Source organism: Leuresthes tenuis, unplaced genomic scaffold (genome assembly GCF_036924035.1).
Source record: "Leuresthes tenuis unplaced genomic scaffold, fLeuTen1.0.hap1 SCAF_9, whole genome shotgun sequence".
NCBI classification, from domain to species: domain Eukaryota; kingdom Metazoa; phylum Chordata; class Actinopteri; order Atheriniformes; family Atherinopsidae; genus Leuresthes; species Leuresthes tenuis.
The window spans coordinates 28,662,657-28,686,027 of record NW_027325363.1 but is presented as its reverse complement, the minus strand read 5'-3'; the positions used below and the strand labels follow the sequence as shown (position 1 = coordinate 28,686,027).

Sequence of the window (23,371 nt, the reverse complement as noted above, 5' to 3'; positions counted from 1 at the left end):
AGCTGACCAGCCCTTTGACCAACCTTACCCGAAAAGGTGCCTCTGATCCGGTCCGGTGGACGAAGCAGTGCCAGGTGTCACTTGAGAGGGTAAAGCAGACCCTCTGTGGGGAGCCTCTTCTCCACACACCTAACTCCTCTCTCCCATTTGTCCTGCAGACTGATGCATCGGGAAGGGGGTTGGGGGCTGTTCTGTCCCAGCAGGTGCGGGGCGTTGACCACCCAGTGCTTTACATCAGCCAGAAACTATCCGAGAGGGAGACCAGATACAACACGGTGGAGAGGGAGTGCCTGGCCATCCGGTGCGTGGTCGGCGCTCTGCGGTATTACTTGCTGGGGCGCCCATTCACCCTTTGCTCGGACCTTGCTCCCCTCCAGTGGCTCCACCGAATGAAAAATGTCAATGCACGGATCACCTGCTGGTATCTGGCACTACAGCCTTTTAAATTCAAAGTGGTCCATAGGCCGGGGGCACAGATGGCTGTGGCCGACTTCCTTTACAGCTCGCATGGCGAGGTGTGTGTGTGTGTGTGTGTGTGGGGGGGGGGGGGGGGGGGGGGGGTTAGGCCGGACCGCAAGGTCAGGCGGTGGAGGTATGTGGAGGGGGCGTGGTGCATCAGCTGCAGGAGAGAGCTGTGGAGAGAGCTCTGGGGAGCAGGACTAGGTGAGTGATTAGTACACCGGCAGTCACTTGTCTAATCACTCTCCTCTTTAAAAAACTCAGAGCTGTAAGGAGGATTGAAGTGGAGTCGGCAGCACGAACCGGGAGGGAAGGCCTGCGAACGACTCCACATTCATGAAAAAGGGTTAAATAAACTATACGTTGAACCGTCCTCTGTCTCTGAGTCTCTCTGAAAGAACCCGCAGTGGCAACAGGCCGCCTCAATGTGGAATTATTAAAGACAGTAAAGGACGATCTCTCTCGTTGGAAGTCCTTACCTATATCACTTATCGGGAGAGTTACAACCATTAAAATGATGATACTACCAAAAGTTAACTATCTGTTCTCAATGATCCCCATAAAACCACCTGCTACTTGGTTTAAGTCACTAGATTCATGCATCTCTAAATTTCTGTGGAAAAACAAACCACCACGTATTAGTTTAAAAACCCTACAGAAGACCAAGGACAGGGTGGATTAGATTTACCTAATTTTCAGCACTATTCCTTAGCCAATAGGTTACAGTATATATCAAAATGGTTTAAACCTAGCCCAATAGATGAACATGGATAAGTATAGAACAAGCATTGTGTGATAATCTGGAAATCTCTGACCTGCCACTTATTAGTCAAATAGTGAAAAATCACAAATGTTTCAAAAGCATTAACATCAGCACCTCTCTGACAGCCTGGTGGGAATTTCTTAAAATAACAAAGTCTTCACTTGTCCCGTGTAAGCTTACACCCATCTGGAACAATCCTGACATCCTGCAAAACAAAAAAATGCTAAACTTTACTCTGTGGAAGATCAAAGGAATCAAACATCTGGAACATATAATCCAAAATGGACATTTTATTTCATTTGATGAGCTCATATCACAACATGAGATAGGCAGCAATAAATTCCTAGAATATCAACAACTTAAGTCTATAATAACAAAGAAATATATCCTCCACCAACCAGACTTACAACTCCCGATTAGGGTAGCAGAATTTCTAAGCATCTGCACCCCAAAACTACTATCAAAAATATATAAATTATTGTCTAAGATAGATGACACAATGTCTCTACCGTCCTCAAAATGGGAGGCAGATTTATCCATCAGTTCTAGTCATAGCTTCTGGCCACAAATATGTTTGAACACCTTCAGAATGACTCGAAATCCTAATTTACAGCTCATACAATACAAAATTCTTCATAGAACACACTATACCGGACAAAGGATGTTCAGGATGGGTCTAACACACTCAAACATCTGCTCACATTGCACAGATAACACACCTGATGATTATGCACACGCTTTGTGGTTTTGTGCGCCTGTCCAGAAGTTCTGGCTTGAAGTCTGTGCGGACCTATCAACATGGCTAAAGTGTAGCATTCCTGCATGCCCCACACTGTGCATACTGGGTGACTTAGACAACATCAACGTGGAATTTAGCTTAGCACACATGATCCTCACAGTGTTATGTATAGCAAAGAAAACTATTCTCATGAACTGGAAAGCGAAGAACAATCTGTGTATTAACCAGTTTAGAAATTTTCTTTTAGATTATATTAGCATGGAAACAATGTCTGCTTCCTCAAAACATCAATTGGCTGAATTTAATTCTCTCTGGTCCCCTCTGATTAGCTTGATCACATAGTGTTGGTGGTGGGTTGATGTCCCGTCGCTCTGGGCGGTTGGGTGTGTGCTGGGGGGGGGCTGTGTGGCTTCGGGCGTCTGGTGGTCTCTCGGGTCGTGGGGACCGGGTTGGTCATTGCTGGGGGGGACTGTGTGTCGGGCTTGGAGGGCAGTTTTGGGGGCTTGCGGGTGGGGCTGTCTTGCGGTGTGGGGCGGGGTCCCTTAGGGGCCTTGGGGTGGTGGCTGCTGGCTCTGTACCGGGTGACGGGGCCGCTCTGGCGTGGGTGGTGGAGCTGGGCCTGGACCTGGTGGCTTGCCGCTGCCTTGTGCCCGGGGCGGGGCCCTGCCTGTGCCTGGGGGGTCTGGGTTGCCCTGGACATGCCACAGTATGCGTGGGTTGGTGCAGGTCCTGGTGCCGGCCTTGTTGCTCTGGGAACTCCAAGGTGTCCGCAGGTGGTTGTTTTTTTTAGGGTGTTGGGGCGTGCGGTGAGGAGGAGGGGGTCTGTATGGGGGTGTGCTTTTCCCCTGTTGGGGGGGGCCTGGGGGGGCCTGGGTGATGGTGGGTCTCAGGCCCGGGCTGCTGCGACTGGTGTAACCGGGTGATTTGTTTGTTTGTTTGTTTGATTTTTGTTGTTGTTTGTTTGTTTTTGTAGAGGTCCTCTGGGGTGGGGTTGGGTTGAGTGGGGTGGGGCGGGATGGGTTCCTTCTGGGGGTACAGTAGCTCCCGGAATATGGTGACTGCAGGCCCCGAGCCTGGTGGACATCAGGCCCTCCTGCCCTGTGTTGGGTCCCAGGTAGCGGGGATGCCTATTGCAGCCAGTCTCTGGCTGCCCTCTCCGGGGTGGGAGGGACCAGGAGGATGAATTAATTATTCTGCTAGTTTATATATTGTAAACATAAACAATAAACAATTATAAAACTTCCCTTGGCAAAGCAAATCTGTTTGGCATAAAGGTATTCAGACTACAATTCTGCTGCCATAATGCACAATTCCGGATTTTGATATAAAATGAATTCCTTCACTCAAACCAAGTTAAAACTGCATTTTCCTTCATATTTATCCATGTCTAAATAGCTTTGAACAAAAAAGAACGTTGTACTTTGCAGGATAGGAAACAACAACACTAAACCTTTAGGAATCCGAGAATAAGCTTATTTTTACGAGTTCTACACAATTTCGGATTTTGATATAAAATGAATTCCTTCACTCAAACTAAGTTAAAACTTCTTTGTCCTTCATATTTATCCATGTCCAAATAGCTTTAAACAAAAAAGAACGTTGTACTTTGCAGGATAGGAGAGAACAACACTAAACCTTTTCAGGAATCCGAGAATAAGCGTCGTTTCACGAGTTCTACACAATTCCGGATTTTGATATAAAATTAATTCCTTCACTCAAACCAAGTTGTGATATGTCTATGCAAGGACCACATATTAAATGGATTTGTATCAATAGGAGTTGAAAAAGGAGCTTGCTCCGTTCACTCCAAGCATCGACCCGGTACTGCAGTGCCGCTGGGAACGGTGCGCTCTCCTCTGCTCTTGTGAAAAAGCAAACAGCGGTGCAGGATGGAAGTTTCAGGGACCCCAAGATGAAACTTTCTTTTAGTCTGCTGAGAAAAGAGAGTGAATGCGAAGTACACTTTAACACGGCTCTGGGAGCGAGCCGAGTGCGGGCTAACCAGGAGAATTGCTTGAAAGAAATGAGACACCGAATGAGCGGTCAGAACAAAGCCTCAATACGGTGTTCCTGTGGTGTTTTTATAAAATGCAGTGAAAATAAAGGTGTGAATGCCCCAGAGAAAACTAAAAGGTGGAGCGGAAGTGTTCGGCTGCAAGAAGGTGTGAATGTCCGACTATATTTGGTGAAAAGCAGGTGAAGCAAGGTCTGAATGCCCAACCTTACATCATCAAAAGCGAGATCAGAGGTTTTTGGCTGCAAGAAGGCCATAGTTTGCCAAAAGCGGGTAAGGTGCGAATGACCGACTAAATATCAAGTAAAAGTGAAGTAAAATATAAATAAAAGTGGGGGCGGAGGTCTTCGGATGCAAGTGGGTGTGAATATCCCACCATACAAGTATGGTGGAGAGGAAGCTGTGAATGGCCGACCATAGTTTGCAAAAAGCGGGTGAGAAAAGGTGCGAATGTCCAACCATACATGATCAAAACAGGGAGCGGAGGTGTTTGGCTGCGACAAGGTGTGAATGTCCACCCATAATTAATGAAAAGCGGGCAACAAGTAGGTTCGAATGCCATACCATACATCATCAAAAGCAGGAGTGGATGTGTTCGGCTACAAGAAGCTGTGAATGTCCAGCCATAATTACTCAAAAACGGGTAAGAAAAGGTAGTATTGCCAGACCATAAATTATCAAAACAGGGAGCGGAGGTGTTCCGCTGTAAGAAGGTGTGAATGTCCGACCATAATTGGTAAAAAGCGGGTAAGAAAAGGTTAAAATACCCGACTGTACACAATCAATAGCGGGAGCGGAGTTGTTTGGCTACTAAAAGGTGTGAAAGTCCGACCATGGTTTGTAAAAAGCGGGTAAGAAAAGGTGCGAATGCCGGACAATGTATGATCAAAAGAGGGAACGGAGGTTTTCGGCTGCAAGAAGGTCTAAATGTCCAACCATAATTTGTAAAAACCGGGGAAGAAAAGGCTCGGAAGCCCGACTATACACCATCAAAAGCGGGAGCGGAGGTGTTCAGCTGCAAGAAGGTCTGAATGTCCATCAATAATTGCTAGAAAACATGAAAAAAAATGTTCGAATATCCAACCGCACATGATCATAAGTGGGAGAGGAGGTGTTCAGCTTCAAGAAGGTGTGAATGTCCACCCATAATTCCTCAAAAATGGGTAAAAAAAAAGGTGCGAATGCCCAACCATACATCATCAAAAGCAGGACTGGATGTGTTCGGTTACAAGAAGGTTTGAATGTCCGAGCATAGTTTGTAAAAAAATTTCCAGTTCACTCCATTAAATGCTTTTTCTGCATCTAGAGAGTCGATTGTGGTTTCCAAGTTGTTGATGGTAGAATAGTCTATGAGATTAATGATCCGGTTTGTGAACGAACTGTTGTGCCTACTGCTCTTCAGCCTGTCAAATGAAACGTAGAATTTAAAACGTGACAAATGAACGAAGACCCAAGGAGTTGAGTCGTAAACTAATCAATACTGTTTCCTGTGCGAGGACCTGTCAGTCGAGGAGTTGAGTCATGAACGAATCAATACTGTTTCCTGTCCTGCTGACTGAGCTTATGAAGCTGCCGCCTGCCATGTGGTGAGGAAGGGTACTGCATGAAAATGAACGAATCACTCACTGAGACAACTCGTTACTCCCGAGTCATATAAAAAATTTGTTCATGTCGAACGAATCGCTCACGAACGACACATCACTATCTATTTGACGAGTTATGCATGAATTCGGATTTTGCAATAAAATTAATTCCTTCTCTCAAACCAAGTTCAAACTGCTTTGTCCTTCATATTTATCTACTTCTAATCTAGTTTCAACAATAAACAACCCCACATCATATTTGCTCTTCGCCCAAAGATCATTGGGCACTTCAGCCAACATGGGTATCGAAGACAAATCTTTTTCAGATTAAAAACATGCTTCAAAATGTGATTCTGTGGTAGGAATTAATTCCACAGTTCTTTGACAATGCATTGTACTCAAAAATATTTTTTTGTATGCTGACAATCGTTCAGAAAACATCAAATTTGGATCAGCAGGTGAAACGGTCAAATCCGTTTCTTTCTGACATGTAGCAACAAACTCTCCCACACCTTGTCAATGCCAGTGTGTAGGTTTGGCCAAGGAAATGTGAGGGCGAGTACCACAAACATTAAAAAAATCGAATTGCTCTGGAGTGAGCGACACAGCCAATAAAGTAGGCGCACATATTTTTTCACTTCTTCTCATAGTCATTGTCAGGCCCCAAAGAAATGTGTGATGTGCAGTGCAAATCAGCAGGTTGCATGAAATCAGAAAGGGGTGAAACTAACGCTTTTGCTTCTTCCACTAGTTGTTGTGAAAAAGGAGAGCTGGGAAGTTTCCACTCATAAGCATATGTAAGTGCAGATGAATCAAACTGCACTGCTGTGAAAACTTTGTCAGGCTGTAACATAACGTTAATACCCTCTGGTGTAGAAGTTAAAATAATGCCTAATTTACACATGAGATCACAGCCCATTAGGTTAATGGGACACAACTCTGATAACAAAAATGAGTGTTTGAAGGAGAGCCCATCGGGAGTGACACACGCAATGGGCGATGTCATTTTCTCCTTCACAACCTGGCCTGATGCAGACATAGAGTAAACGTGGTTTCCACTTAACTTTGGAGGACAATCAAACTCCCCTGACGTCACTACTGATGAACATAAGTTCCTATATTCTGAGAGAAATATCTTTGCTCTAGGACGGAAATAGCATGCAAAACTTTACTACGTGAATCACAGTCGGCAAGCGTTTCTTCACTACACAGAGCAGGAAAAATGTGTGAGTGTGTTTGTGCTATCACCCATTAGTGGAGGCTCCGCTGCCGCGTGACGTCCAGAACCTGCCTCCCACCCTCAGTCAGCCTTTGGCCAAATTTCATCACTTTTCAGCTGTGGACAGTCCTTCTTCCAGTGTCCAGTCTGGCCACAGTAAAAACAAATATTCGGATCATAGCTCTGGCGTGGCCCATTTCGACCTCCTCTCTCACACGTCCACGTCTTCAACTTCGGCCTCGTGCTCTGTTTACACCAACTGCGTAATACATGGTCATGGCTGCCAAATGCAGCTCCTTTTCACACTTGTCCCTTTTGGTTGTCTTACGCGTCTCAACTTGGTTCTGAGCATGGCGAGCATATCGGCGAACGTCAGCCAAACGAGGACCCTCATACCATCCCACGTAAATGTTCTTTACTTCAGTGGCGACATCTGGCATGAGGCCTTTAATTATTGCATCGCAAACTGTGGCCTTCTCTCAGCCAAACACCTCTGATCTCGCTTTTCATGATGTAAGGTTGGGCATGCAGACCTTGCTTCACCTGCTTTTCACTAAATATAGTCGGACATTCACACCTTCTTGCAGCCGAACACTTCCGCTCCACCTTTTAGTGTTCTATCACACCTTTTTTTTCACCGCATTTTATAGATAATGGTTGGAAATTCTAAACCACTTCTCCTGGTTAGCCCGCACTCGGCTCGCTCCCAGAGCCGTGTTAAAGTCTGCTTCGCATTCACTCTCTTTTCTCAGCAGATTAAAGAAACTTCCATCCTGCACCGCTGTTTGCTTTTTCACAAGAGCAGAGGAGAGCGCACCGTTCCCAGCGGCACTGCAGTACCGGGTCGATGCTTGGAGTGAACGGAGCAAGCTCCTTTTTCAACTCCTATTGATAAAAATCCATTTAATATGTAGTCCTTGCATAGACATATCACATATTAAACTGATAAGTACAGATTTTTTTTTTTTTTTTTTTTTTTTTTTTTTTTTTTTTTTTATTACAAAACTTCCAAGAAACATTTAGAACAACATGACAAAACAGTCAAAGTAATGCTTTACATGTCCGACACAAAAACCATACAAACATAAGAAACAACCACAAAGAAACACTACCCGCTCATGAAAATAAAGTCTTCCATCGCTCTCTTGCAGCGTGATACCCGTACTTTTCCTCCTCCATTCTTCTCATGCATCCAATCTCTGCCCTCACCCTTGCCACCACCCTTCCCACCTGCCAGTCCACATTGTTTTTAATCAACGCCGTCCTTGCATCCCACAGCGCCACCTTTCCCATAGACAGAACCAACCATAACAGAAAACCCTCCCTACCTTTCCCCCTTAAACCCAAGCCCAGCATTATCATGTCATACTTTAAAGACCCCAATCTTGGAAAAAAAAGAACCAACTCAACCCACACTTTTGTTGCAAACCCACATTCCCAAAACACATGCTCAATTGTCTCATCAGCCCCACACCCCTCCCTTGGGCACAAACTCCCCCGTGTCAACCCGTGTCTATTTAAAACTTCCCTGACTGGCAACCTCCTGTGTAAGGCGAGCCAATTTATATCCCTCGCCCTGTTTGTGAGACCTTTCTGCTGTGTGAAAACCCACCCTTGTTGCCCCACCCCATACACCCCCACCAGCCCCCTTTTTTCCACCAGAGCCCTGTACAGGCGCCGGTGACTGAAGCACAGGTCCCCCTCCTGACACTCTGGGTGCTTTTTCCCCCAGCATACCACCTGCCTATAATACGGGGGTAAGACATCCCCCTTTGGCCTTCTATTGTCCCAGGACACCAATCTCCTGAAGGGGAATGACAACCAAAACAGCAAAAGTGCCTGAAAATGATGGCCACTTGTCTGTTGCACAGACCTGCACAAAAAGGAAAAGAAAACCACATCCAACTTAAGTGGGATGTCCGGCACACCCCTCCCTCCCATCCGAACTTCCTGGTACATCCACTCCCTTCTCACATATTCATACCCCCCCCATACAAAGGAAAAAACATCTCTCATGAAACTTCTCCTATATTGAGGAGGTAAAGGAAAAACATACGCTAGGTATACCAAAAATGGCAAAATATCAGCCTTCAAAACCAGCACTCTACCACTTAAGGAAAGTTGCCGGGATTTCCACAGCCCCATCCGCGAACGGGCTGCAGCCAGACGCCTTCCCCAATTTAATTCTGCACTCCCTTCTCCCTGAAACTCTACCCCCAGGACTCTCACTGGGCCCTGGCACTGGGGCAGACCAGCTAGGCCTCCCACCCTACCAGCCCATGGTCCAAAAAACTTAATGGTGGACTTCCCTAAGTTCACCTTGGCCCCCGACACTATTGAAAAACTCTCCACCACTTCCAACAGCCGTGTGACCGACCTCTCTGTTGTCAAAAAAAAGGTCATGTCATCCGCATACTGCATCACTGTCAACTTGTCCGGACCTGCTCCAGGAAGGTGCAGACCCACCACACCCGGGTCCCCCCGCACCACCGAACCCAGCGGCTCCATGTAAGCCACAAAGAGCAGCGGGGAGAGTGGGCATCCCTGCCTCACCCCAGTTCTCTGTGCCACCACTGTACCCAAGTGCCCGTTCACCATAACTCTGCTCCCCACCCCCTTGTACATGATCTCCAACCACTCTATAAAACGGGGCCCAAATCCCATCCTCTCCAAAACTGCAAAAAGAAACCTGTGGTTCACCCTGTCAAACGCTTTCTCCATATCTAACCCCACCAAACTCATATTGATCCCCCGCTCCTCCACCCAATGAATACAGTCCCTCACCAATCCCAGATTCCACTGTATTAGCCTTCCCTCCACCCCACACGTCTGATCCTCATGGATTACATGAGGTAGAGCCTTCCGAAGACGACCAACTAGGACTCGAGCCACAATTTTGTAGTCCACACAGAGCAACGTGATCGGCCTATAGCTTTCCATTCGCTCCCTGTTTTGATCATGTATGGTTGGACATTCGCACCTTTTCTCACCCGCTTTTTGCAAACTATGGTCGGCCATTCACAGCTTCCTCTCCACCATACTTGTATGGTGGGATATTCACACCCACTTGCATCCGAAGACCTCCGCCCCCACTTTTGTTGATATTTAGCCGATCATTCGCACCTTACCCGCTTTTGGCAAACTATGGCCTTCTTGCAGCCAAAAACCTCTGATCTCGCTTTTGATGATGTAAGGTTGGGCATTCAGACCTTGCTTCACCTGCTTTTCACCAAATATAGTCGGACATTCACACCTTCTTGCAGCCGAACACTTCCGCTCCACCTTTTAGTTTTCTATGGGGCATTCACACCTTTTTTTACACCGCATTTTATAAAAACACCACAGGAACACCGTATTGAGGCTTTGTTCTGACCGCTCATTCGGTGTCGCGTTTCTTTCAAGCAATTCTCCTGGTTAGCCCGCACTCGGCTCGCTCCCAGAGCCGTGTTAAAGTCTGCTTCGCATTCACTCTCTTTTCTCAGCAGATTAAAGAAACTTCCATCCTGCACCGCTGTTTGCTTTTTCACAAGAGCAGAGGAGAGCGCACCGTTCCCAGCGGCACTGCAGTACCGGGTCGATGCTTGGAGTGAACGGAGCAAGCTCCTTTTTCAACTCCTATTGATAAAAATCCATTTAATATGTAGTCCTTGCATAGACATATCACATATTAAACTGATAAGTACAGATTTTTTTTTTTTTTTTTTTTTTTTTTTTTTTTTATTACAAAACTTCCAAGAAACATTTAGAACAACATGACAAAACAGTCAAAGTAATGCTTTACATGTCCGACACAAAAACCATACAAACATAAGAAACAACCACAAAGAAACACTACCCGCTCATGAAAATAAAGTCTTCCATCGCTCTCTTGCAGCGTGATACCCGTACTTTTCCTCCTCCATTCTTCTCATGCATCCAATCTCTGCCCTCACCCTTGCCACCACCCTTCCCACCTGCCAGTCCACATTGTTTTTAATCAACGCCGTCCTTGCATCCCACAGCGCCACCTTTCCCATAGACAGAACCAACCATAACAGAAAACCCTCCCTACCTTTCCCCCTTAAACCCAAGCCCAGCATTATCATGTCATACTTTAAAGACCCCAATCTTGGAAAAAAAAAGAACCAACTCAACCCACACTTATGTTGCAAACCCACATTCCCAAAACACATGCTCAATTGTCTCATCAGCCCCACACCCCTCCCTTGGGCACAAACTCCCCCGTGTCAACCCGTGTCTATTTAAAACTTCCCTGACTGGCAACCTCCTGTGTAAGGCAAGCCAATTTATATCCCTCGCCCTGTTTGTGAGACCTTTCTGCTGTGTGAAAACCCACCCTTGTTGCCCCACCCCATACACCCCCACCAGCCCCCTTTTTTCCACCAGAGCCCTGTACAGGCGCCGGTGACTGAAGCACAGGTCCCCCTCCTGACACTCTGGGTGCTTTTTCCCCCAGCATACCACCTGCCTATAATACGGGGGTAAGACATCCCCCTTTGGCCTTCTATTGTCCCAGGACACCAATCTCCTGAAGGGGAATGACAACCAAAACAGCAAAAGTGCCTGAAAATGATGGCCACTTGTCTGTTGCACAGACCTGCACAAAAAGGAAAAGAAAACCACATCCAACTTAAGTGGGATGTCCGGCACACCCCTCCCTCCCATCCGAACTTCCTGGTACATCCACTCCCTTCTCACATATTCATACCCCCCCCATACAAAGGAAAAAACATCTCTCATGAAACTTCTCCTATATTGAGGAGGTAAAGGAAAAACATACGCTAGGTATACCAAAAATGGCAAAATATCAGCCTTCAAAACCAGCACTCTACCACTTAAGGAAAGTTGCCGGGATTTCCACAGCCCCATCCGCGAACGGGCTGCAGCCAGACGCCTTCCCCAATTTAATGCTGCACTCCCTTCTCCCTGAAACTCTACCCCCAGGACTCTCACTGGGCCCTGGCACTGGGGCAGACCAGCTAGGCCTCCCACCCTACCAGCCCATGGTCCAAAAAACTTAATGGTGGACTTCCCTAAGTTCACCTTGGCCCCCGACACTATTGAAAAACTCTCCACCACTTTCAACAGCCGTGTGACCGACCTCTCTGTTGTCAAAAAAAAGGTCATGTCATCCGCATACTGCATCACTGTCAACTTGTCCGGACCTGCTCCAGGAAGGTGCAGACCCACCACACCCGGGTCCCCCCGCACCACCGAACCCAGCGGCTCCATGTAAGCCACAAAGAGCAGCGGGGAGAGTGGGCATCCCTGCCTCACCCCAGTTCTCTGTGCCACCACTGTACCCAAGTGCCCGTTCACCATAACTCTGCTCCCCACCCCCTTGTACATGATCTCCAACCACTCTATAAAACGGGGCCCAAATCCCATCCTCTCCAAAACTGCAAAAAGAAACCTGTGGTTCACCCTGTCAAACGCTTTCTCCATATCTAACCCCACCAAACTCATATTGATCCCCCGCTCCTCCACCCAATGAATACAGTCCCTCACCAATCCCAGATTCCACTGTATTAGCCTTCCCTCCACCCCACACGTCTGATCCTCATGGATTACATGAGGTAGAGCCTTCCGAAGACGACCAACTAGGACTCGAGCCACAATTTTGTAGTCCACACAGAGCAACGTGATCGGCCTATAGCTTTCCATTCGCTCCCTGTTTTGATCATGTATGGTTGGACATTCGCACCTTTTCTCACCCGCTTTTTGCAAACTATGGTCGGCCATTCACAGCTTCCTCTCCACCATACTTGTATGGTGGGATATTCACACCCACTTGCATCCGAAGACCTCCGCCCCCACTTTTGTTGATATTTAGCCGATCATTCGCACCTTACCCGCTTTTGGCAAACTATGGCCTTCTTGCAGCCAAAAACCTCTGATCTCGCTTTTGATGATGTAAGGTTGGGCATTCAGACCTTGCTTCACCTGCTTTTCACCAAATATAGTCGGACATTCACACCTTCTTGCAGCCGAACACTTCCGCTCCACCTTTTAGTTTTCTATGGGGCATTCACACCTTTTTTTACACCGCATTTTATAAAAACACCACAGGAACACCGTATTGAGGCTTTGTTCTGACCGCTCATTCGGTGTCGCGTTTCTTTCAAGCAATTCTCCTGGTTAGCCCGCACTCGGCTCGCTCCCAGAGCCGTGTTAAAGTCTGCTTCGCATTCACTCTCTTTTCTCAGCAGATTAAAGAAACTTCCATCCTGCACCGCTGTTTGCTTTTTCACAAGAGCAGAGGAGAGCGCACCGTTCCCAGCGGCACTGCAGTACCGGGTCGATGCTTGGAGTGAACGGAGCAAGCTCCTTTTTCAACTCCTATTGATAAAAATCCATTTAATATGTAGTCCTTGCATAGACATATCACATATTAAACTGATAAGTACAGATTTTTTTTTTTTTTTTTTTTTTTTTTTTTTTTTTTTATTACAAAACTTCCAAGAAACATTTAGAACAACATGACAAAACAGTCAAAGTAATGCTTTACATGTCCGACACAAAAACCATACAAACATAAGAAACAACCACAAAGAAACACTACCCGCTCATGAAAATAAAGTCTTCCATCGCTCTCTTGCAGCGTGATACCCGTACTTTTCCTCCTCCATTCTTCTCATGCATCCAATCTCTGCCCTCACCCTTGCCACCACCCTTCCCACCTGCCAGTCCACATTGTTTTTAATCAACGCCGTCCTTGCATCCCACAGCGCCACCTTTCCCATAGACAGAACCAACCATAACAGAAAACCCTCCCTACCTTTCCCCCTTAAACCCAAGCCCAGCATTATCATGTCATACTTTAAAGACCCCAATCTTGGAAAAAAAAGAACCAACTCAACCCACACTTATGTTGCAAACCCACATTCCCAAAACACATGCTCAATTGTCACATCAGCCCCACACCCCTCCCTTGGGCACAAACTCCCCCATGTCAACCCGTGTCTATTTAAAACTTCCCTGACTGGCAACCTCCTGTGTAAGGCGAGCCAATTTATATCCCTCGCCCTGTTTGTGAGACCTTTCTGCTGTGTGAAAACCCACCCTTGTTGCCCCACCCCATACACCCCCACCAGCCCCCTTTTTTCCACCAGAGCCCTGTACAGGCGCCGGTGACTGAAGCACAGGTCCCCCTCCTGACACTCTGGGTGCTTTTTCCCCCAGCATACCACCTGCCTATAATACGGGGGTAAGACATCCCCCTTTGGCCTTCTATTGTCCCAGGACACCAATCTCCTGAAGGGGAATGACAACCAAAACAGCAAAAGTGCCTGAAAATGATGGCCACTTGTCTGTTGCACAGACCTGCACAAAAAGGAAAAGAAAACCACATCCAACTTAAGTGGGATGTCCGGCACACCCCTCCCTCCCATCCGAACTTCCTGGTACATCCACTCCCTTCTCACATATTCATACCCCCCCCATACAAAGGAAAAAACATCTCTCATGAAACTTCTCCTATATTGAGGAGGTAAAGGAAAAACATACGCTAGGTATACCAAAAATGGCAAAATATCAGCCTTCAAAACCAGCACTCTACCACTTAAGGAAAGTTGCCGGGATTTCCACAGCCCCATCCGCGAACGGGCTGCAGCCAGACGCCTTCCCCAATTTAATGCTGCACTCCCTTCTCCCTGAAACTCTACCCCCAGGACTCTCACTGGGCCCTGGCACTGGGGCAGACCAGCTAGGCCTCCCACCCTACCAGCCCATGGTCCAAAAAACTTAATGGTGGACTTCCCTAAGTTCACCTTGGCCCCCGACACTATTGAAAAACTCTCCACCACTTTCAACAGCCGTGTGACCGACCTCTCTGTTGTCAAAAAAAAGGTCATGTCATCCGCATACTGCATCACTGTCAACTTGTCCGGACCTGCTCCAGGAAGGTGCAGACCCACCACACCCGGGTCCCCCCGCACCACCGAACCCAGCGGCTCCATGTAAGCCACAAAGAGCAGCGGGGAGAGTGGGCATCCCTGCCTCACCCCAGTTCTCTGTGCCACCACTGTACCCAAGTGCCCGTTCACCATAACTCTGCTCCCCACCCCCTTGTACATGATCTCCAACCACTCTATAAAACGGGGCCCAAATCCCATCCTCTCCAAAACTGCAAAAAGAAACCTGTGGTTCACCCTGTCAAACGCTTTCTCCATATCTAACCCCACCAAACTCATATTGATCCCCCGCTCCTCCACCCAATGAATACAGTCCCTCACCAATCCCAGATTCCACTGTATTAGCCTTCCCTCCACCCCACACGTCTGATCCTCATGGATTACATGAGGTAGAGCCTTCCGAAGACGACCAACTAGGACTCGAGCCACAATTTTGTAGTCCACACAGAGCAACGTGATCGGCCTATAGCTTTCCATTCGCTCCCTGTTTTGATCATGTATGGTTGGACATTCGCACCTTTTCTCACCCGCTTTTTGCAAACTATGGTCGGCCATTCACAGCTTCCTCTCCACCATACTTGTATGGTGGGATATTCACACCCACTTGCATCCGAAGACCTCCGCCCCCACTTTTGTTGATATTTAGCCGATCATTCGCACCTTACCCGCTTTTGGCAAACTATGGCCTTCTTGCAGCCAAAAACCTCTGATCTCGCTTTTGATGATGTAAGGTTGGGCATTCAGACCTTGCTTCACCTGCTTTTCACCAAATATAGTCGGACATTCACACCTTCTTGCAGCCGAACACTTCCGCTCCACCTTTTAGTTTTCTATGGGGCATTCACACCTTTTTTTACACCGCATTTTATAAAAACACCACAGGAACACCGTATTGAGGCTTTGTTCTGACCGCTCATTCGGTGTCGCGTTTCTTTCAAGCAATTCTCCTGGTTAGCCCGCACTCGGCTCGCTCCCAGAGCCGTGTTAAAGTCTGCTTCGCATTCACTCTCTTTTCTCAGCAGATTAAAGAAACTTCCATCCTGCACCGCTGTTTGCTTTTTCACAAGAGCAGAGGAGAGCGCACCGTTCCCAGCGGCACTGCAGTACCGGGTCGATGCTTGGAGTGAACGGAGCAAGCTCCTTTTTCAACTCCTATTGATAAAAATCCATTTAATATGTAGTCCTTGCATAGACATATCACATATTAAACTGATAAGTACAGATTTTTTTTTTTTTTTTTTTTTTTTTTTTTTTTTTTTTATTACAAAACTTCCAAGAAACATTTAGAACAACATGACAAAACAGTCAAAGTAATGCTTTACATGTCCGACACAAAAACCATACAAACATAAGAAACAACCACAAAGAAACACTACCCGCTCATGAAAATAAAGTCTTCCATCGCTCTCTTGCAGCGTGATACCCGTACTTTTCCTCCTCCATTCTTCTCATGCATCCAATCTCTGCCCTCACCCTTGCCACCACCCTTCCCACCTGCCAGTTCACATTGTTTTTAATCAACGCCGTCCTTGCATCCCACAGCGCCACCTTTCCCATAGACAGAACCAACCATAACAGAAAACCCTCCCTACCTTTCCCCCTTAAACCCAAGCCCAGCATTATCATGTCATACTTTAAAGACCCCAATCTTGGAAAAAAAAGAACCAACTCAACCCACACTTATGTTGCAAACCCACATTCCCAAAACACATGCTCAATTGTCTCATCAGCCCCACACCCCTCCCTTGGGCACAAACTCCCCCGTGTCAACCCGTGTCTATTTAAAACTTCCCTGACTGGCAACCTCCTGTGTAAGGCGAGCCAATTTATATCCCTCGCCCTGTTTGTGAGACCTTTCTGCTGTGTGAAAACCCACCCTTGTTGCCCCACCCCATACACCCCCACCAGCCCCCTTTTTTCCACCAGAGCCCTGTACAGGCGCCGGTGACTGAAGCACAGGTCCCCCTCCTGACACTCTGGGTGCTTTTTCCCCCAGCATACCACCTGCCTATAATACGGGGGTAAGACATCCCCCTTTGGCCTTCTATTGTCCCAGGATACCAATCTCCTGAAGGGGAATGACAACCAAAACAGCAAAAGTGCCTGAAAATGATGGCCACTTGTCTGTTGCACAGACCTGCACAAAAAGGAAAAGAAAACCACATCCAACTTAAGTGGGATGTCCGGCACACCCCTCCCTCCCATCCGAACTTCCTGGTACATCCACTCCCTTCTCACATATTCATACCCCCCCCATACAAAGGAAAAAACATCTCTCATGAAACTTCTCCTATATTGAGGAGGTAAAGGAAAAACATACGCTAGGTATACCAAAAATGGCAAAAAATCAGCCTTCAAAACCAGCACTCTACCACTTAAGGAAAGTTGCCGGGATTTCCACAGCCCCATCCGCGAACGGGCTGCAGCCAGACGCCTTCCCCAATTTAATGCTGCACTCCCTTCTCCCTGAAACTCTACCCCCAGGACTCTCACTGGGCCCTGGCACTGGGGCAGACCAGCTAGGCCTCCCACCCTACCAGCCCATGGTCCAAAAAACTTAATGGTGGACTTCCCTAAGTTCACCTTGGCCCCCGACACTATTGAAAAACTCTCCACCACTTTCAACAGCCGTGTGACCGACCTCTCTGTTGTCAAAAAAAAGGTCATGTCATCCGCATACTGCATCACTGTCAACTTGTCCGGACCTGCTCCAGGAAGGTGCAGACCCACCACACCCGGGTCCCCCCGCACCACCGAACCCAGCGGCTCCATGTAAGCCACAAAGAGCAGCGGGGAGAGTGGGCATCCCTGCCTCACCCCAGTTCTCTGTGCCACCACTGTACCCAAGTGCCCGTTCACCATAACTCTGCTCCCCACCCCCTTGTACATGATCTCCAACCACTCTATAAAACGGGGCCCAAATCCCATCCTCTCCAAAACTGCAAAAAGAAACCTGTGGTTCACCCTGTCAAACGCTTTCTCCATATCTAACCCCACCAAACTCATATTGATCCCCCGCTCCTCCACCCAATGAATACAGTCCCTCACCAATCCCAGATTCCACTGTATTAGCCTTCCCTCCACCCCACACGTCTGATCCTCATGGATTACATGAGGTAGAGCCTTCCGAAGACGACCAACTAGGACTCGAGCCACAATTTTGTAGTCCACACAGAGCAACGTGATCGGCCTATAGCTTTCCATTCGCTCCCTGTTTTGATCATGTATGGTTGGACATTCGCACCTTTTCTCACCCGCTTTTTGCAAACTATGGTCGGCCATTCACAGCTTCCTCTCCACCATACTTGTATGGTGGGATATTCACACCCACTTGCATCCGAAGACCTCCGCCCCCACTTTTGTTGATATTTAGCCGATCATTCGCACCTTACCCGCTTTTGGCAAACTATGGCCTTCTTGCAGCCAAAAACCTCTGATCTCGCTTTTGATGATGTAAGGTTGGGCATTCAGACCTTGCTTCACCTGCTTTTCACCAAATATAGTCGGACATTCACACCTTCTTGCAGCCGAACACTTCCGCTCCACCTTTTAGTTTTCTATGGGGCATTCACACCTTTTTTTACACCGCATTTTATAAAAACACCACAGGAACACCGTATTGAGGCTTTGTTCTGACCGCTCATTCGGTGTCGCGTTTCTTTCAAGCAATTCTCCTGGTTAGCCCGCACTCGGCTCGCTCCCAGAGCCGTGTTAAAGTCTGCTTCGCATTCACTCTCTTTTCTCAGCAGATTAAAGAAACTTCCATCCTGCACCGCTGTTTGCTTTTTCACAAGAGCAGAGGAGAGCGCACCGTTCCCAGCGGCACTGCAGTACCGGGTCGATGCTTGGAGTGAACGGAGCAAGCTCCTTTTTCAACTCCTATTGATAAAAATCCATTTAATATGTAGTCCTTGCATAGACATATCACATATTAAACTGATAAATACAGATACTACACTTGATCTTAGCCAAAAGGCCGAGAAGCGATAACTGTCCACTGGTTCACGTCCGAGGGCCCTTCCTGGCACAATGCGCACTTGTAGCGGTGTTCGTTTTATGGCCATAGTGTCACTTTGCACCTCCGCCCACCCGCTGCACTGAGCACTCTTCAACCCTTTTAAATGGTATAACTTTACACTACCGCACGCTCCAGCGAGCACCATTCAAGCAACATCGGCACAGTCGCAACAAGTAAGGCGACTCTACTCAGAGAAGTCACTCTGCACAGTAACAAGATTTCTTTTGCACAGACAGAAAGGGCTTCACCCGCAAAGGTAAAGCCTGCCAAAAATAGAAACAATTCATTAGTGCTGCTCTCCACGGAAGTCTTTAGTAAAAGGCGAAAGACTTGTACATTATGAAGAGAAACCAGTGTATGATTATCCATCACTGCGGGAGCAGGGCATCAGGCTAGTTGGCATAGCCACCTTCCCCATGGTGAGCTTTGCTTGGTTGAGACGCTTGCTCCCCCCCCTTGCTCCTCGGCTGACCAAGTAGGAACAATCGGGCCCTATTCGATGGCTGCCTTGTCTTTTACTCTGTGCAAAAGACAAGGCAGCCACAAACAACACGGGAACACCGTATTGAGGCTTTGATCTGACTGCTCATTCGGTGTCGCGTTTCTTTCAAGCAATTCTCCCGGTTAGCCCGCACTCGGCTCGCTCCCAGAGCCGTGTTAAAGTCTGCTTCGCATTCACTCTCTTTTATCAGCAGATTAAAAGAAAGTTTCATCTTAGGCTCCCTGAAACTTCCATCCTGCACCGCTGTTTGCTTTTTCACAAGAGCAGAGGAGAGCGCACCGTTCCCAGCGGTACTGCAGTACCGGGTCGATGCTTGGAGTGAACGGAGCAAGCTCCTTTTTCAACTCCTATTGATAAAAATCCATTTAATATGTAGTCTCGCATAGAGGACATATCAGACATTAAACTGATAAGAACAGATACTACACTTGATCTTAGCCAAAAGGCCGAGAAGCGATAACTGTCCACTGGTTCACGTCCGAGGGCCCTTCCTGGCACAATGCGCACTTGTAGCGGTGTTCTTTTTATGGCCATAGTGTCACTTTGCACCTCCGCCCACCCGCTGCACTGAGCACTCTTCAGCCCTTTTAAATGGTATAACTTTACACTACCACACGCTCCAGCGAGCACCATTCAAGCAACAACTTTGCACTCCAGCTTCGAACATCGGCACAGTCGCAACAAGTAAGGCGACTCTAGTCAGAGAAGTCACTCTGCACAGTAACAAGATTTCTTTTGCACAGACAGAAAGGGCTTCATCCGCAAAGGTAAAGCCTGCCAAAAATAGAAACAACTCATTAGTGCTGCTCAACGTTGTACTTTGCAGTAAAAGAAAGAGCAAATCTAAAGTTTCAGGAATCCGAGAATAAGCTTACTTTCATGAGTTCTTCACGATTTCGGATTTTGCTATAAAATGAATTCCTTCACTCAAACTAAATTAAAACTGCTAAACCGCTAATCTGTTACATACAAGGCAGATGTCAAATTCACCGAAATAGGATCTAAGGGTATTTGGCCAATCGAGCTGTAGCAGCTTCGGTAAAAGAGTATAAGTTGAAGAGTTTGTGAATAAAGGTGTGCGCACACATAGTGAGTTGTAGGAAAATAGGCAGGGAGCAATGCCGGCTGGGGTATATGTTCTTGTATGTTGTCTGACTGTTTGATTTGAATGTGTTGTGTAAGTGTCCTGAAATGTTATATGTTTGGGCTGTGTGACATGCTTAATGCTTTTCAGTAGCAACCCACTTATTCATATATAGCAACTGACAACATAAGAAGTCCGGACATACTTTGATAGTAGTTGTAGAAGTATCCTTATTGATAATAGATAAACTAATTCATAGTGATAGAACAGTAGATGAACAGGTGCCTGCACATGTCTCATGAAAATAAAATGGGTGTATGATTGCTGACGGCAGAGCAATACTGCCAAACTTATGAGTTCTTGTGGCAAACTTGATTCAGTGTCTTGACGTGTATACGCTGTTTCGCTGACTTGTCACAAGAAACAAAGTGTGTTTGATAAGATCCGACCATTTTATTACGGGAGGATCAGTATGTATGGATTCTGATGTGACTGATAAACCCATTCGTATCTTAAGCATAATCTAATACGTGAGACAACGCCCTGGCACACAATCAAAAAAAAAAAGAGAGAGAGCGGTTTTGTGTCCCCACAGTCCATAATGTAGAAAAGAGAGAAAAAAGCCTTTCTGATTTGGTGTGTGTGCTCACAGTGCAGAGTGTAGAGAAAAGAGAGAAAAGAAAGCTGTTTTGGTGTCACGGGTGTTGTGACTTACACACACACATTTCTGAATTGAGAAAGGAAATTATTTTAGAGAAAGCACTAGAGTTTAGATCCCACATTTGTTGATAGGCATTCATTTAATTTTTCTTTTAATCAGTTTTAAAGTGAATACTAACTGAGAAATGAAAAAGGTGAAGAGTTTAGAAGCTTGGTTCAAGAGCAAAACTTGGTTTATGATCAGCTGAGTCTCTAAACAGAACAGCAAAGGGCTTCATCGAACATTTAAAAAAGATTCAGATTGTTAGAATATCCAGAATTTATAGGAATGGTGGTGATTACTCTTATTTTCTAGAATGGAAATAACTGCACCATGTCTGTTTTATGAATTTAAGGGGCTAAAAAGTTTTGTTCTCGTTTTTCTATGATTAACCGAATGTATGTGAGAGTCCAAACAGACAGAAGGGTTACGGCCGAGCGCTGGACCTTCCAAAAAAGATGAGACAGGCTGGACCTGTGCCATACTAGTTAAGACCTGCCTGTGGATAACAGGTTCATTAAACTCTCACATACACAAACTCACACACGTTCGCACACATACACCCATTCACACACACATTCTTGAACTTGCTGCAAGATTAAACATTTGCATTAACTGACTCCAGCAACTCTGAGTCTCATTGAGAGACTTTTCTCAACAATTGGGTCCTCAAACCAGATCTCAACGTTTTTTCCGCTTTCCAGGGTCGGAGCTGAAACCGTGCACGGGGGAGTCCAGTACTCCTAATGAAAGACCCCCTGCTGAATTGCGGTAATTAGGGGCAAGTGTCCACTGAAAGGGGGAAACAGGGACGAGATCGTACTTTTGAATCAATGGCCAGAAGCCATTGGCAGTGCAGGCATCAACAATAATGGTGTTATTTCACCCATTAACACTTAAGGTACCTCATGCAGTGGCTGTGATATGGTTACTTAACAAAATATCTTTACCAGACATCTCTCCTACATAACAGTTCTTCTTTCACAGCCACACCTTGTTGTCGAGAGATGTGCTACACTTAATCCATCCACACTGCTACCTACCCCACAGATGGAAAGCCTCATGATTGCATGTCAGAAATAACCATCAGTGTTTTACCCAGGCCAGACTTAACTGATATACGTTATGAAAATGCAGAAATAACTATATTTATTCAACAGGTCAAGCAAAAAACCCTGATGGCACAAATGCTACAGGATTTACAGTAGTAACAAAAACTGAAGTTTTCTTAAAACAACCACTACCAAAAAATTACTCTTTTCAAGCAGTCGAATTGGTAGCTTTAACTGAAGCTTGTAAATTAAATAACAAAAAGGTTGTTAACGTTTACACTGACAGTCAGTATGCCTTCTCAACTGTACATGTGTTAACACAGCATTGGAAAAACAGGTATGTTGACATCCACAGCTAAATGTATAAACTACAAATATTTTAGCATTATTAGATGTTATTCAATTGCCATCTACAATAGACTCGTATGAATGACCGGAAGGAAAACCATACTGCCAAAGAATTTGTTTAAATATGCTGCAGTATTGAGCCACGGACCATGTCATGTCTCAACAGGAGGGATGGAAGCAATAATGAACAAGGTTTTTACAGCATATGGTTTTACTAATTATTGAATTTTTTTTTTTAGAATAAATAAATGAATAAAGTTTTGTCTAGCAGGTCAAATATGTGCAAAATACATTCCACAGGGCAATCTAAGACCAAAACGAAGATAATTCCCTAAGCCAGTGTATCTTTTTCAACATATTTGTTTGTATTTCATTATTTCATTATTGTGTAGATTTCATTGAACTAAATTAATGTTAAGGGAAACGATTCTGCTCAGTGACAACAGAGGTTTTTACCAAATGGTCTGAAATATTTCCATGTGCACAAGCAGATGCACTCTCAGTAGCAAAATCACGCGTAAAATAACTCATTTCTAGATTTGAAATTCCTGAAAAGATCTTCAGTGATAATTTGACACACTTTGTAAACTATGTCATCTCACTGATGGCAAAGAACTTAAAATAGATCTTAGAAACCACTGTGATATAGAAGGTTTCGCTAACACATTGGAATTGTTTTACTATTTACATATGCATGTGCAGTGAAGAATTGCTTGCTGCTGATAAATGCAAAGAAGAACAGCTTACACATAGATGCTCACATATAGGCTGCTGAATGCAATGAAGACCTGCTTATCCAGTAAAGTTCAATGTCAATGTGTAATATTCAATTAGGATTTGCAAAACAGTGAAGTTAAACAATGAATGGGTCCATAGTCGGTATGAGAAGACTACAGGAATATTTACCTGGGTGTACGTTCAAACAGAGATGAGAAAATTGCGATAAATTATTGTTTATTTGTTTGTTAGTATGTATA

At 46.0% G+C, this 23,371-nt stretch overlaps 3 non-coding genes and 5 pseudogenes across 3 annotated transcripts; 1 reads left to right on the top strand and 7 right to left on the bottom strand.

The window, feature by feature from the left end:
• The first annotated feature begins 3,666 nt into the window (after nt 1-3,666).
• Nucleotides 3,667-3,816, top strand: LOC140314845 (U2 spliceosomal RNA; annotated as a pseudogene).
• A 3,767-nt stretch (nt 3,817-7,583) lies between these two features.
• Nucleotides 7,584-7,796, bottom strand: LOC140314840 (U2 spliceosomal RNA; annotated as a pseudogene).
• Nucleotides 7,797-10,313: 2,517 nt separating this feature from the next.
• On the bottom strand, nt 10,314-10,519 carry LOC140314836 (U2 spliceosomal RNA; annotated as a pseudogene).
• A 2,518-nt stretch (nt 10,520-13,037) lies between these two features.
• Nucleotides 13,038-13,246, bottom strand: LOC140314837 (U2 spliceosomal RNA; annotated as a pseudogene).
• A 2,517-nt stretch (nt 13,247-15,763) lies between these two features.
• Nucleotides 15,764-15,973, bottom strand: LOC140314838 (U2 spliceosomal RNA; annotated as a pseudogene).
• Nucleotides 15,974-18,490: 2,517 nt separating this feature from the next.
• LOC140314928 (U2 spliceosomal RNA) lies at nt 18,491-18,678 on the bottom strand. Its single transcript, XR_011917253.1, has one exon. It is a non-coding gene; the product is annotated as a U2 spliceosomal RNA (small nuclear RNA).
• Nucleotides 18,679-18,953: 275 nt separating this feature from the next.
• LOC140314868 (U5 spliceosomal RNA) lies at nt 18,954-19,067 on the bottom strand. Its single transcript, XR_011917197.1, has one exon. It is a non-coding gene; the product is annotated as a U5 spliceosomal RNA (small nuclear RNA).
• A 411-nt stretch (nt 19,068-19,478) lies between these two features.
• Nucleotides 19,479-19,668, bottom strand: LOC140314901 (U2 spliceosomal RNA). The gene has a single exon (XR_011917228.1). It is a non-coding gene; the product is annotated as a U2 spliceosomal RNA (small nuclear RNA).
• Between the last annotated feature and the right edge of the window lie 3,703 nt (nt 19,669-23,371).